The sequence below is a fragment of the Ricinus communis genome, chromosome 6, assembly GCF_019578655.1.
Source record: "Ricinus communis isolate WT05 ecotype wild-type chromosome 6, ASM1957865v1, whole genome shotgun sequence".
Taxonomy (NCBI): Eukaryota; Viridiplantae; Streptophyta; class Magnoliopsida; order Malpighiales; family Euphorbiaceae; genus Ricinus; species Ricinus communis.
The window spans coordinates 10,751,057-10,764,810 of NC_063261.1; the positions used below are offsets into that span (position 1 = coordinate 10,751,057).

At 33.4% G+C, this 13,754-nt stretch overlaps 1 non-coding gene across 1 annotated transcript; it reads right to left on the reverse strand.

Annotated features, from left to right (window-relative positions):
* Window positions 1–7,854: 7,854 nt before the first annotated feature.
* LOC112533824 lies at window positions 7,855–7,962 on the reverse strand. The gene has a single exon (XR_003078179.1). It is a non-coding gene; the product is annotated as a small nucleolar RNA R71 (small nucleolar RNA).
* Between the last annotated feature and the right edge of the window lie 5,792 nt (window positions 7,963–13,754).

Consider the following 13,754-nt stretch of genomic DNA (forward strand, 5'->3'; position numbering starts at 1 on the left):
ACACATAAGACAATGACTTTTCATGAACCCAACTTTTAGCTTTCTAAATATATAACCATTAAGTAATTATTTCATGAACCTAGACATAAAATCTTTTATATAACAAATAACTCTTAACATTCTAATACTAAATACTATAAAGAGTAATTAATTTAAGTTTAGTTTCTAGCACTCCTCCTTAAACTCAAATTTTAGTTATTCTAAGTTTTGCTTTTAATTTTTGCAAAATCTTCAAACTTTAAAGCCTTGATGAATATATCAGCAGCTTGATCTTGGGACTTCACATACTTCATTTCTACTTCCTTCTTGTTAATGCTCTCTCTAAAAAAATGATACCTTCTATCTATGTGCTTGCTCCTATCATGAAAAATAGGATTCTTCCCCAATGCTATGGCTGACTTGTTATTAAAAAAATTTCACTTGCTTCTTCTTATGAAATAATCATATCCAACAACTTTCTTAACTATGTAGACACACGTAGCAGCTGCAACATACTCTGCTTCACAAGTTGAAAGAGTTACAATAGATTATTTTTTTTGAACTTCATGTAAACGCAACATCTCTAATATAAAGCACAAAACCTGTAGTACTCTTTCAACCATCCACATCTCCTCCCTAATCACTATCACAATTACCAACCAAACTGAAATTTTCAGAAGAGGTGTAAATCAGTCCATAATCTAAAGTTTCTTTAATATATCTCAATATTCTTTTGGCAGTATTCATGTGTGAACTAGTTGGTGCCTCCATATAATGACTAATAAGTCCAACTCCATAAAGAATATCAGGCCATTATCAAATCTTGATAACTTAACTCCACACTCCACAGGTGTAATGACAGTTTGACAATTCTCCATGTTGAATTCTTTCAAGATTTTCTTTGTATAGCCTTTTTAAGAAACAAAAATGCCTTCATCTGATTGCTTCACTTGAATTCTAAGATAATAGAACATAAGGCCAATATCTATCATCTCAAACTCTTCAGCCATCTCCTCCTTGAATTCTTCAAACATTATTGAATTATTTCCTGTAAAGATTAAATCATCAACATACAAGCAAACAATCAGCATATCACCATTCTCTTTCTTCTTGACATAAAGGCCATATTCATGTGGATACTTTATGAATTCTTTATTTCTAAAGTAATCATCAATCCGGCTGTACTATGCCCTTGGTGCTTGCTTCAAGCCGTACAAAGCCTTCTTTAACTTCAAGACTTTATTTTCTTGCCTTTTAACAACACAATCTATTGGTTGTTCTACATATACATCCTTTTCTAAATACCCATTCAAAAAGGCTAATTTTACATCCATTTGAAAATTTTTCCATTTCTTTTGAGCAGCTAATGAAATGATTAATCGAATTGTCTCTAAATGAGCAATTGATGCAAAAACTTCATCACAGTCAATTCCGTGTTGTTGGTTGAATCCTTTTGCAATAAGTTGAGCTTTGAATTTCTCCACCTCTCCATCTGTATTCTTTTTAATTTTATAAATCCATTTGACCCAACAACTTGCTTATTTATGGAAGGTTTGACAATTTCCATGTATCATTCTTCTGAATTGCTTTCATTTCTTCATTCATGGAAAATCTGCACTTTTTATCTTGAATTGCTTCTTCAAAATCAATAGGCTCTGATTCTGCAAAAAGACAATAAAGAGCAGTATCGTTGATCTCATCAATGATTGCGTAAATGTCATCAAGATTCCTCATCTTAAGAGGTCTTTCGAAGAAACTTAGTATATCATGATCATCACGAACAAGTGTTAGAATTTTGGGAGGTCAATGAGGATGCTCATTAACTCCTATTTGGCTAAACTCATCATCATCTTGATTTTCCCAATTCCAAGAATCATCTTCATCAAACTTGACATCTCGACTAATAACAGTCTTCTAGCTCTTTGGATTATATAGTTGTAGCCTTTGGACTTTGCATCATACCCAACAAACACAAGCTTTTCACTTTTATCATCCAATTTAATTCTTATTTCATATAGAATATGCATATAAGCTATACAGCCAAAAAGTCTTAGATGAGAAAGAGTTGCCTTCTTTCCACTCCATTTCTCCTGTGGTGTAGACTTTTGCAAACTTCTTGTAGGACACCTGTTGGATAGATAAACTAAAAAAAGCTATAGCTTCAGGCTAAAATTCTTTAAGCATGCGTTTACTCTTCAATATACTTCTTGTCATGTCGAGAATGGTTCTATTCTTTCTCTATATCATACCATTCTGTTGAGGTGATTGTTAGCCTTAGTGCCTTGTCACATGAGTTTTTCCTTTATCTTTTGATCTTAACAAACAAATTGATGTTTGAACTAATATTTTCTTGAGTTTTAATGATGTAGCATAATTTTAAGTAAAAATACTTTAAAATTTGCGACCGTACCAAGAGGGCGCGACCGCTAAAAGTGGAAGTTTTAAGGTAGAAGCTTTTGGCTTGAAAAAGCTTGAAATCACGACCGAATCTCAGGAGGGCGTGACCGCGAAAATTGAAGACTGAAGTAACTGTTACGAACTGCCAACAGTCATATCAAAAAGCCGCCAATGCCATGCTGCAATGTTAGATAGCCATTGGAGGCATCTCAAGAATCACGACCGCGATTTACATCCTAACAAGTGCATTTAATGCATTGTCTTAAAGCTAGATTATGTGAACTTTTAGGGATTTACTCATAATGGCTCTTTGAGGTTCTTAGCCTATAAAGACCATATCAAAAGGTCATTTGAGGTTTATCAACAACCTCCATAAGTCAACATTATTGTGCATTCAATTCTTTCTATCTTGCAATTAATAATTCTCATTCTTTGTTGTTGTAAGAGCTTGAATGTTTTTATGAGGTTTTAGTGTTAGCCAAAACACTTGGGTTAAGGTTTAAGGGTTAGCCTAGGAAAACTCTTTTAAGGATTGTGTATGAGCCTAAGAAACACAAATTTGTAAGGTTTAGTGCGAGCTCTAAAACACTAAGTTGGGAGTGAGCTTGAATTTCAAATGTAAAAATACAAGTATAGTGAATACACAATTGTAAATTGTGGAGTGGATGTAGGTTTTGTTAACACTCGAACCACTATAATTCCTTGTGTGCTATTCTTCTTACTCACTACTCGTTCTCTTTTAATCAAATTTTCAATGTACCATCCTTTCTCTATTCACCAATTCAACCCCCATTCTTGGCTCATAAGGGCAGATAAATGGTGTCAGACCTTAGTACTCTTCATCAAAAGCTTAAGTGCAAGAGTCAAAGGTTAAATCCACCATCTAAAACCCTACTTTGATGGGTCTGATTATGCCCATTGGAAGTACAAGATTGAAATCTACATGGATAGCGATATAGTGGATGCGTGGGATTGCGTAAAGAAGGAGTGGAAGCCCCCAACCAAGTAAAAAGATAGAATAGATATTCCTCTTGATAGAGATGAGTGGGTGGATGCTCATAGTAAAGCAAATGAAAAAAGAAGACTATGATCATCCTCTTTAGCTCACTCTCTAGAGAGGTGTGTGAAAGGGTTCAACATCTACCAACCGCCTACAAGATTTGGAAGACCTTGGAGAACTACCATAATGGTACAAGACAAGTCAAGCCCAAGAAGATCCAATTACTTGTGACAGAGTATGAGCTCTTCAAGATGAAGCCTAATGAGAGCATCATTGACATGACAAACCAGATTCTTACCATCATCAACAACCTTAGAAAGTTAGGCAAGCATTATTAGTTTGTTGACATCAACAACAAGATTCTTAAGGCTCTACCACTTAAGGACTACGGTTCAAGAGTAGCAAGTATACGAGAAGCTAATGAGAACTTAGGGAAGGTGTTAATGGATGAACTCATTAGAAACCTCCTTACTCATAAGATGACCCTTAGGAAGGAGGAAGAATAAGAGAAGGAAAGGGAGACAGGGAGAGACTTCTTGGCTCTCAAAAGCTCCACCAAGCCTCAAGAGAGTGAAAGCTCTAGTGGATCCAAATCAAGTGAAGATGAGGATGAAGAGCTTGCAATGCTTTCCAAAAGGGTCAAGGAAATCATGAGGAATATAAGAAAGGACAAGAGGCCCTTCAATAAGTCTTTCTCAAGCTCCAAAAATAACTCAAACTTCAAGGAAAGCAAGGAGAAAAAGAATGATCTCACTTGCTATGGATGTAGGAAGCAAGGACATTTTAAAGCCGATTGCTTCAAGAGCAAGAATAAGAAGAAGTTTGAGTAGGAAAAGGAGAAGAGAAAAGCTTTCAAGGCAACATAGGATGACTCTTTAACAAGTGGAGAAGAAGATGAGGAGGTAGCCAATCTTTGCTTCATAGCACAAGAGAATGAGCCAAATGAGGTATGCTCTATATCTCACTCTTGTGATAATCATGAATGTGAAAAAGATTTTTCTTGCATGGATGATGATGACTTGCTTGAAGTCATGAATTTGAAATGCAAAAATATACTTTGAGAATGAAAGTTTACAAAGAAAAATGCTTTAAGTTTGAGCAAGATTTAAATGAGCTTAAAAGAAACATTTCTTTGCTAACTCTTTTAAATGATAACCTTAAAAAATTTTTAAATGAGTTGTCATCTAAAACCTCTTCCTTAAATTTTCTTCTAAAAGAGAATGATTCTTTAAAGGTAGAGGTTGAGAAATTAAGAAGCTCCATTTCAAGATTTCATAAGGGAAAGGAAGCTTTAAACACTTTAATTGTGTCTCAAAGACCTCCTTTGATAAAATATGGGCTTGGCTTTAATGGTGCATCATTATCTACTTCATTCCCTTCCACTTCTAAATTATCAAAGCCTTAACACCACAAATCTCTTCAATTGAGGATGTTGATATAAAGTCCAAGGGGCACACAAAAGCTTCACCTCCCAAAAGGAAGGCTAAAGCTTCACAAGTTCCAAAGACTAAGCTCAAAGGAACTAATCATGCATACATGTATAAGAACAAGGAAAAAAATCATTCATCTAAAACTTGCTCTTGTATGCATAGTCATTTTAAGAAGGCAACAAGACTCAAGCCTCAAGCAAATAGACATCTGAGCAAAAGAAAATTCAATCCTAATATCAAATGTCACTATTGCATGAGGAATGGGCACAAAAACATATTTTGTCATATTAGGAAGGCATAACCCCAACTAGGAGAAACCTTCTTGGCTAACTCCAAAGGATCCAAAATGGTTTAAGTAACTAAAAGAGAGAGAACTTAATTTTATTTTTATAGGTATGCTTCACGTCAACCTTGAAAGAAGGAGATTGACATGTAGATAGTGGTTGCTCAAGGCACATGACGAGATATGCCAACCTCTTCTCTCACTTGAAGAAAATTGATGGATGAAAGATAACTTTTGGAAACAATGCCAAAGGTAAGATTGTAGGCATTGGGTCCATTGGTAAGAAAGACTCTTCTCTCATTGATAATGTTCTTCTTGTTGATAGTTTGAAGCATAACATGATGAGTATAAGTCAATTGTGTGATAAAGGTAACAAAGTCATCTTTGACTCTAAAGGTTGCCAAGTCACTTCCTTAAGAAATGACAAGGAAATCTTTAGAGGAGAAAGATTTGGCAATACCTATACAATTAACCTACACAAAATTGCTAATGGATCTTTTGAATGTCTTATGTCAATTGATAGGTTCATATTATGTATATATAATTAAGGCATTTTAGTAATTTATTAGTATATTTTATATACATAATATGTGGAAATATGTGCTTATTATCTCACTTTAGCCTTATTGTCTAATTTCAGGTAACAATAGCCAAAGAAGGAGAATATGAGCAAAAAATACATAAATGCGCTTTAATTAGATTGTTGCTGTAGAAGGCTCAGAATAAAGACACATGGACTACCAATATTATAGGCCTACCCGAATGTATGAAGGCCCACAAGGGGAAATTAATTAGTTATTGTGTAATTAAGAATAATTACCTTTTAAGTTGTTTATTTTATTTAGGATAGTTAAGAGGATAACTATAGCAGTGTTGTGCTTAGAGAAGGACTCTGCAAAAAAGGGAATCTCTACAGGAAGTGGAGATCAATTAAACAAGGGGCATCAATCTATTATTCTTCTCTATGTGAATTCTCTACAATTCATCTTCTACAACTCTGAGTTAGCTTTGCATTATTCTTTCAAGGATCAAAGAAGCTTTTTAGGACGTGGAGAGTGAGGATCAATCTTCTTCATCCCTTGAAGAATTTTTGGATTTTGAGGAAGCTTTAATTTTTTGTTTTATATTTCTTATGTCTTTCTATTTAATTACAATGGCCGTTGGATTAAATATGTCGGACTAAGTTCCATTAGTGTTTACTTTAGCTTTTTATTTATGTATGAAGCTTATTTATTATGATTTTAATGAATGATTTCTTTATCTTCATACCTATATTAGTTTCATTTATTATTGTTGATTGACCATCATATCAATTTAATAGTAATATTTTTTATAGAATCTTTAGGTTAAGAGTATTAGAAACACCATCTTTACTTTAATCTATGTTGGTATAAGAAACCTAGGTTACATCATTAGCTTGAGTGACTTAGGAAAAAGGCACATCACCATCTCATTCATTAGATTAAGCTTAAAGGAAAATAAGAGATAACGAAGTATAAGCTAGACTAAATGCTATTTTATCATATAGTTTACACTAATCATTCATCTGCATATTTATTTTCTGGTTTGTTTAATTTTTTTTATAAACTCTAAAACTATTCTCAAACATTGGCTTAGAGTATTTAAATTTATTTTTAATATTTTTATGTGATAGTTGGTCTTTATAGTATATGCTCTGCAGTCCTTGTGAGATCAACCTTGTAGTTAATTTGCCCGTACTATTATTTAGTTTGTACACTTGCAAGTACTAAGTTTGAGATATCAAGTTTTTGGTGCCGCTGCCAGGAAACTGTGTCAATATTATATTGATCAATTATCAAGTTTTGTTTCTTGTGTATTTGTATGTTGCATGTGCATATATTTTTGTTTTGTCTTTAAATTTTGCTTTTAAGTTTTTTTTTTAATCTGAGATTTTATTTCTTTGATTTTTTATGCCTAGCAGAAAAATAAAGATCAAGTGATTCATCAACTGAAAATCCCTAAAACTTGAGGTCAGCTGTTAAAAAGGTAGAGGAAGACTAAGAAGTAAAGAGTGAGTTTGTACCTCAAAGAGAAGAAGAATTTGAAGGAAAGATAGTCTGTAATAGGAGAAGCAATGATTGAACTGGTAGCTATGAGTCACATTAAGAAAAAAGTAATAATAATAGTTAGATCTAGATCTTCTTAAAATAAATCCCCTTGTCGCCAGGCCCTTGCCAAATAGCTTGGCTTGATCTTTCCGAACTTAATAAAATAGGCATCCCGGGCGATTGAATATCACTAAAAATTCCCATCTTAAAAGGAGATGGGATCCTTTTCTTTATATTAGAGCATCAAAAGAAATAAAGGCAAGTTTGATCTTAGATTCTGGGAGGATTTGAAGAAGAAGTGGAAATAATGGCTAATGACCAAAGAGAAGTTGCAGGTCAAAGACAAATGGTATGAAAGATTATGCTCATCCCATAATTAGTAACACTACTTCATGCATAATTCTCAGTAATGCATCCAGGAATTATGAACTTAAGAAATTCATTTTTATGTGCTTCTTTTATTTTATGGTATGCTTAGTGAATGCACTAACATTTATTAGGAAATTTTATGCTATAGTTCATACATTCCCATTATCTAGACTAAATGAAGACCAATTAAGGATAAGATGTTTTTCTTATTCATTAAAAGAGAAAGGAAAGGCTTGGTTAATGACCTTGCCTCATAATTCTTTGAGATCTTGGGATGAAGTTTATCAAAAATTTATGAGTAAATTTTACTCACATTAAGAGACCAAAGAATTAAGGGCTGAAATTTCTAACTTTTATCAAAAGGATACTGAATCCTTTCATGAAGCATGGGATCACTTCAAATCACTTTTACTGCAATGCTTACACCATGGATACCCACTTCCTGTGACTAACCAATCATTCTATGATGGCTTAACATAACAATATCAATGTATGGTTGATAATGCAGCTAGGGGTACTACGTTAGAAAAAATTGCTGATAAGATTTATGATATCTTTGAGATATTAGCCAATTCACAACAAAAGAGTGAAAATAAAAAGAGTAGGAGTGAATGAAGTTGTCTCTAATAATGAGATGGGTATGCAAATAGCTGAATTAACTAAACAAGTTAAATTTTTTGCTTCAACTCAAAATGTACTAATCAATGAGGTATATGGTATATGTGATGTTTATGGTCATGGTGCTAATGTTTGTTCATCTTATGAGACTTATATAGGAAATAATTATGAACAGGTTAATTTGATAGAATCTTATCTGCTTAGGCATATATGAATAATCCAGGTTGGAGAAACTATCCAAATTTTTTCTGGAGAAATAATGCCCACAACCCAACATAAATATTGAGGAACTAAAATCAGTCCCAATATCAAGACCAAGAGCCTCAATACCCAAGGAATCAAAACTCTCCATTCCCAATTCAAAGACAAGCCCCTCAAAGAAAATCAAGTTTGGAGGAAAGGCTCCAATCTGTTATGATAGCTACCCATGATAGAATGCAAAGGAATGAAAAGAAAACTGATTCTATAGAAGCTTCCATGAAAATGATCAGAAATTCAAATTAGGCAAATTGCTAAAGCTGTATAAGAAAACTAGAAAGGGAAATCGCCAAGTCAACCTAAGCAAGCTAAAGCAATCATTATTCTTAAGGATGGTGAATTATTTGATAAGAATGTTGACAACTTAATTGAAAAAGGTTCTTCTTATACAAGTACATCAAAAGAAGATGGACTGCTTGATGTGAAAATAACTGAAGCAGGTGTACAAAAAGAAGGAAGAGTAGAGCCTAATCTTGGGTAAAAGAAGAAAGACAAGGAGACATTTTTAGGACTTGAGTTTCATAAGGCAGTTGAGCCTTATAAGCCTCCCATTCCATTCCCTAACAGATTGAACGAAAGCAAACGGGATAAGCAATTTTCTGAAATTTTTGATATGCTTTCTAAAGTTAACATTAATTTGCCTTTGTTGGATATTATTAGAAGTATGCCAGCTTATGCCAAGTTTTCAAGAAGCTAAGTTCCAACAAAAGAAAATCTGGGAATAATGAAAAAATTATAGTATCAGAAATAGCAAGTGTCATTCTTCAATAACAATTACCCCCTAAAATGAAAGATCTTGGGAGCTTTACCATTGATATTACAATGGAGGATAAAAAAATTGCTAAAGCCATGATGGATTTGGGAGCAAGCATCAACTTGATGCCATATTCAATATATGCATAACTTAGCTTGGGAGACTTGAAGCTAACTACCATGTCTTTACAACTGGCTGATAGATCGATAAAGTATCCAAGAGGCATAGTGGAGGATTTGTTGATTCAGGCAGGAAAACTAATAATCCCTGCTAACTTTATGATTCTTGACATGGAAAATACACCAACAAGGGATAAGGAGCAAATAATACTCCTTGGTAGATCTTTCATAGCAACTACCAAAACAATTATTGATTTGCATAATGGGAAGTTGACTATGACAGTCTTAGGGGATACTATAGAATTTAAAGTATTTGATTCTTTAACTCTATCTCCTAGCATTTCAGTTGATGAATGTTAATACATTGATTGTATAAATTATTTTATTTATGAAATATATTTACAGGATAGATGATAAGTTAGAAGTTGCATTAACATTGGAAAAAGTTGAAGAAAACTTAAACGAGGAAGTCTTAGACTTTCATGATAAGTTAGACGAGCTATTCCAGTATCACTTAATGAAAGCACTATTGAACCTTTAGATTCTTCTATTGGAAAAGAACTCGAAATTACTAATGAACCACGTGAATTTGATCTTAATGAGTTGCCTAATACACTTAAATACATCTTCTTGGGAAAGGGAATACATACCTAGTAATTATAGCTTATGATCTTTCTCCTTCAGAGGAATAGTTAACTGTTAGAGAATTAAGAAGACTTAAGAAAGCTATTGGGTAGGAAATTTTTGATATTAAGGGTATTAGTCTAACAATGTGTATGCATAAGATTATTTTAAAGGAAAATACCAAAACTATTAGAGATACCCAAAGAAGCTTAATACTAACATGAAAGAGGTGGTGAGAAAGGAAGTCCAAAAATTAATAGTTGAGGGTATTATATACCCTATAGCTGATAGTAATTGGGTAAGCCCTGTTCATGTAGTGCCTAAAAAGTCAAGTATTATAGTTGTCAAGAATGTAAAAAGGGAGTCAGTTCCTACAAGAATGACTACAGGGTGGAGAATGTGTATTGATTATAGGAAGCTAAACACTGTAACAAAGAAGGATCAATTTCCTCTTCCTTTTATTGGTCAAATATTAGAGCATTTAGTAGGACATGGATTTTACTGTTTTCTTGATGGACTTTCAAGTAACCATTGTACCTGAAGATCAAGAATAGAAAACTTTTATATGTTCCTTTGGAGCTTTTGTGTTTAGGAGGATGCCATTTGGACTTTGCAACGCACCTGCAATATTTATGGATGATTTTTAGTTTTTGGCTCCTCATTTGATGCATGTCTAAGTAATTTGACTCGTGTTCTTGAAATATGCATCAAGTGTAACTTGAATTTGAGTTTGGAAAAGTGCTATTTTATGGTTAAGCATGGTATTGTGATAGAACATGTAGTTTCTAGTAAAGGTATTGAAGTCGACAAGGCAAAAATTGATTTAATTGCCAAATTGTCCCCTCCTGCTTCAATAAAGGGCATTAGAAGTTTTCTTGGCCATGCATAATTTTATAGGCATTTTATTAAAGACTTTTCTAAAATTGCTCATCCTTTAACTGAATTGATGGCTAAGGATGTTAACTTTATTTTTGATGATGCATACCTTTCTACTTTTGATATTTTGAAAGAAAAATTGACTAGTGCACTTGTTATTATGGCACCTGATTGCTCTCTTCCCTTTGAAATAATGTATGATGCATCTGATTATTGCTATAGGAGCAGTTTTAGGCCAAAGAATTGATAAAGCTTTACATGTCATATATTATGCTAACAAAACTCTTGATGATGCCCAAATGAAGTATTCAAGAACTGAAAAAAAAATTTCTAATTGTTGTATTTTCACTAGACAAATTTATATCTTACTTGGTGGGATCTAAAGTTATTATGCATTTTTAGATCTTGTAGCTTTGAGATATCATTTAACTAAGCCTAATGCTAAACCACGGCTTATTAAGTGGGTGCTCTTATTGCAAGAATTTGATATAGAGATAGAGATAAAAAGAAAAGGTAGTGAAAATGTGGTTGATGATCATCTTTCGAGGTTGATTCCTGATTTTGATAACACTAGTTCTAAAAGAATAATTAATGAGACCTTTCCTGAAGAATAATTATTTGTAGTTAATCATGAGCTATAATATGCTGACATTATAAATTATTTGACTTATGGTATTATGAGACCTAATTTAACATGGCAAGAAAAGAAAATATTTTTATATGTGTGTAGAAATTATTATTGGGATAACACGTATTTGTTTAAACATTGTTTGGATCAAATGATTAAAAGATGTGTTCCTGAAGATGAGCAATAAAGCATTCCTGCTTTTTGCTATGAGATGCATTGTGGAGGTCATTTTTTGTGGTAAAAAAATAGCCTATAAGGTTCTTCAATCAGATTTCTTTTGGCCTTCATTATTTAAGGATGCTCACGTTTTTTGTGCTAAATGTGATAGATGCCAAAGAAGTGGATATATTAGCAAAAGGAATGAAATGCCCCAAACTTCTAATCTTTTGGTTGAATTGTTTAATATGTGGGGCATTCATTTTATGGGACCATTTCCACCTTCTCATGTTTATGAGTATATACTTGTTGTTGTTGACTATGTGTCAAAATGGGTAGAAGCAATAGCTATCCGAACTAATGATACTAATATTATATGCAAATTCATAAAGGACAATACTTTTAGCAGGTTTGGAACACCTAGAGCAATCATTAGTGATGGGGAAACTCATTTTGCAACAAGGCAATTGGCGCCTTACTTAAGAAATATGGAGTAACTCATAGAGTTGCAACCCCTTATCATCCACAAACATCAGGACATGTGGAGTTCAGTAATAGGCAAATTAAGTTAGTACTTGAGAAATAAGTATGATAATCTAGAAAAGATTGCGCTATACATTTGAACAATGTCCTTTGAGCATATCGCACGGCTTATAAAACACAAATTGGAATGAGTCCTTATAGACTAGTGTATGGCAACGCTTGCCATTTACTGGTCGAATTAGAACATAAAGCATATTGGCTATTAAGGAGCTTAATATGAACTTAACCAAAGTAGGTGCAGAGCACTTATTGCACTTTAACGAGGTAGAAGAAATGTATAGTGAGGCATATGAGAATGCCAAACTATACAAAAAAGGATCAAAAGGCAACACGATAAGAAAAAAGGCAACACGATAAGAATTTACTTTGTAAGTCTTTTGTCCCTAGAATGAAAGTTTTATTATTTAACTCGTGTTTTAAACTTTTTCTAGGAAAGCTTAGATCAAGATGGAATGACCCCTTCAAAGTGGTAATGGTCTTCCCCCATGGTGTGGTTGAATTACGTAATAATAAGACTCAAGAATAATTCAAAGTAAATGGCCATCGTTTAAAGCTATACTATGAAGGAATGGCTTATGGACATGAAGTGGAGTGCATTGATGCACCACCAAATTAACCAAATTCGTCAATGTCTAGCTATAGACAATAAAATTTAGCACTTGTATATTATATCTTTTATATTTTTATTATTTTATGATTTAAGTTTTAATTTTAAGTGTTTTTCTTATTTATTTAGGAACCTACAAGTGATTCAAGAATCCTAGCACATACATGATTATCAAGTACAAAAGAGGAACTTTATGTGGTAACACTTAATTTTCTAGTTAATATTGTGTTTCAAATGTTTATGAGATTATGTGTATTACATAAGGATCATTTATTTTTAATTATTACGCATATAAATGTAGAAAATTATTAAGAACTAGGATTTATGTTTCCTTGTAGGATTAGGACAAGCAAGCAAGGGGCAAATAAGGAGTTTAATTCCTAAAAACTACACATAACCAAATCCTAAACGAACTTGGATTAAAGGAAACACTATATATAGACCCTTCCTCCCCTCCATTAAGAACTACTATATATACACCCTTCCTTCCCTCTATTAAGAGCTACTTTAAATAATTTTCTTTCTTCTCATAGCTCTTTATAATTATGAACTCTAGGCAAGGAAGCCTCAAAGAGGAGGTAAATTCTCCACCACCTTCACCTCCAGCAAATCTCTCTATACCCAAGTCCAAGCAATTAAGCTCAAGACTTGCCTCTAGAAAATCTGAAAAAATTAGAAGGAGGGCACCTATACCATTCCATTCACCATCAATGCCATATAGTTCAAGAATAACGTCAATGCATGAGGAAAGAGCTAAAAGGCCCACACCTACACCATTCTCTCCACTTGGATTTTCTAAGAATTGGCGCCCAAGGAAAAGGCTTAGGACGGAGTATGACCTTAGGCCTGAAGAGATCACCGCCTTTTATGCTTATCGTAGAGCCTACCTAAGGTCTATGGAGAGGCCACTCACTCTTGAGAAAATAATAGAAATTAAGAATTCTGAAAAAATATATCAAAAGAAGTACTTAATTGATGAAATCTCTTCGGGAGGAGAAGATTTGGAGGAGGAAAGTGAGGGTGACATCACTACCTACTCAAAAA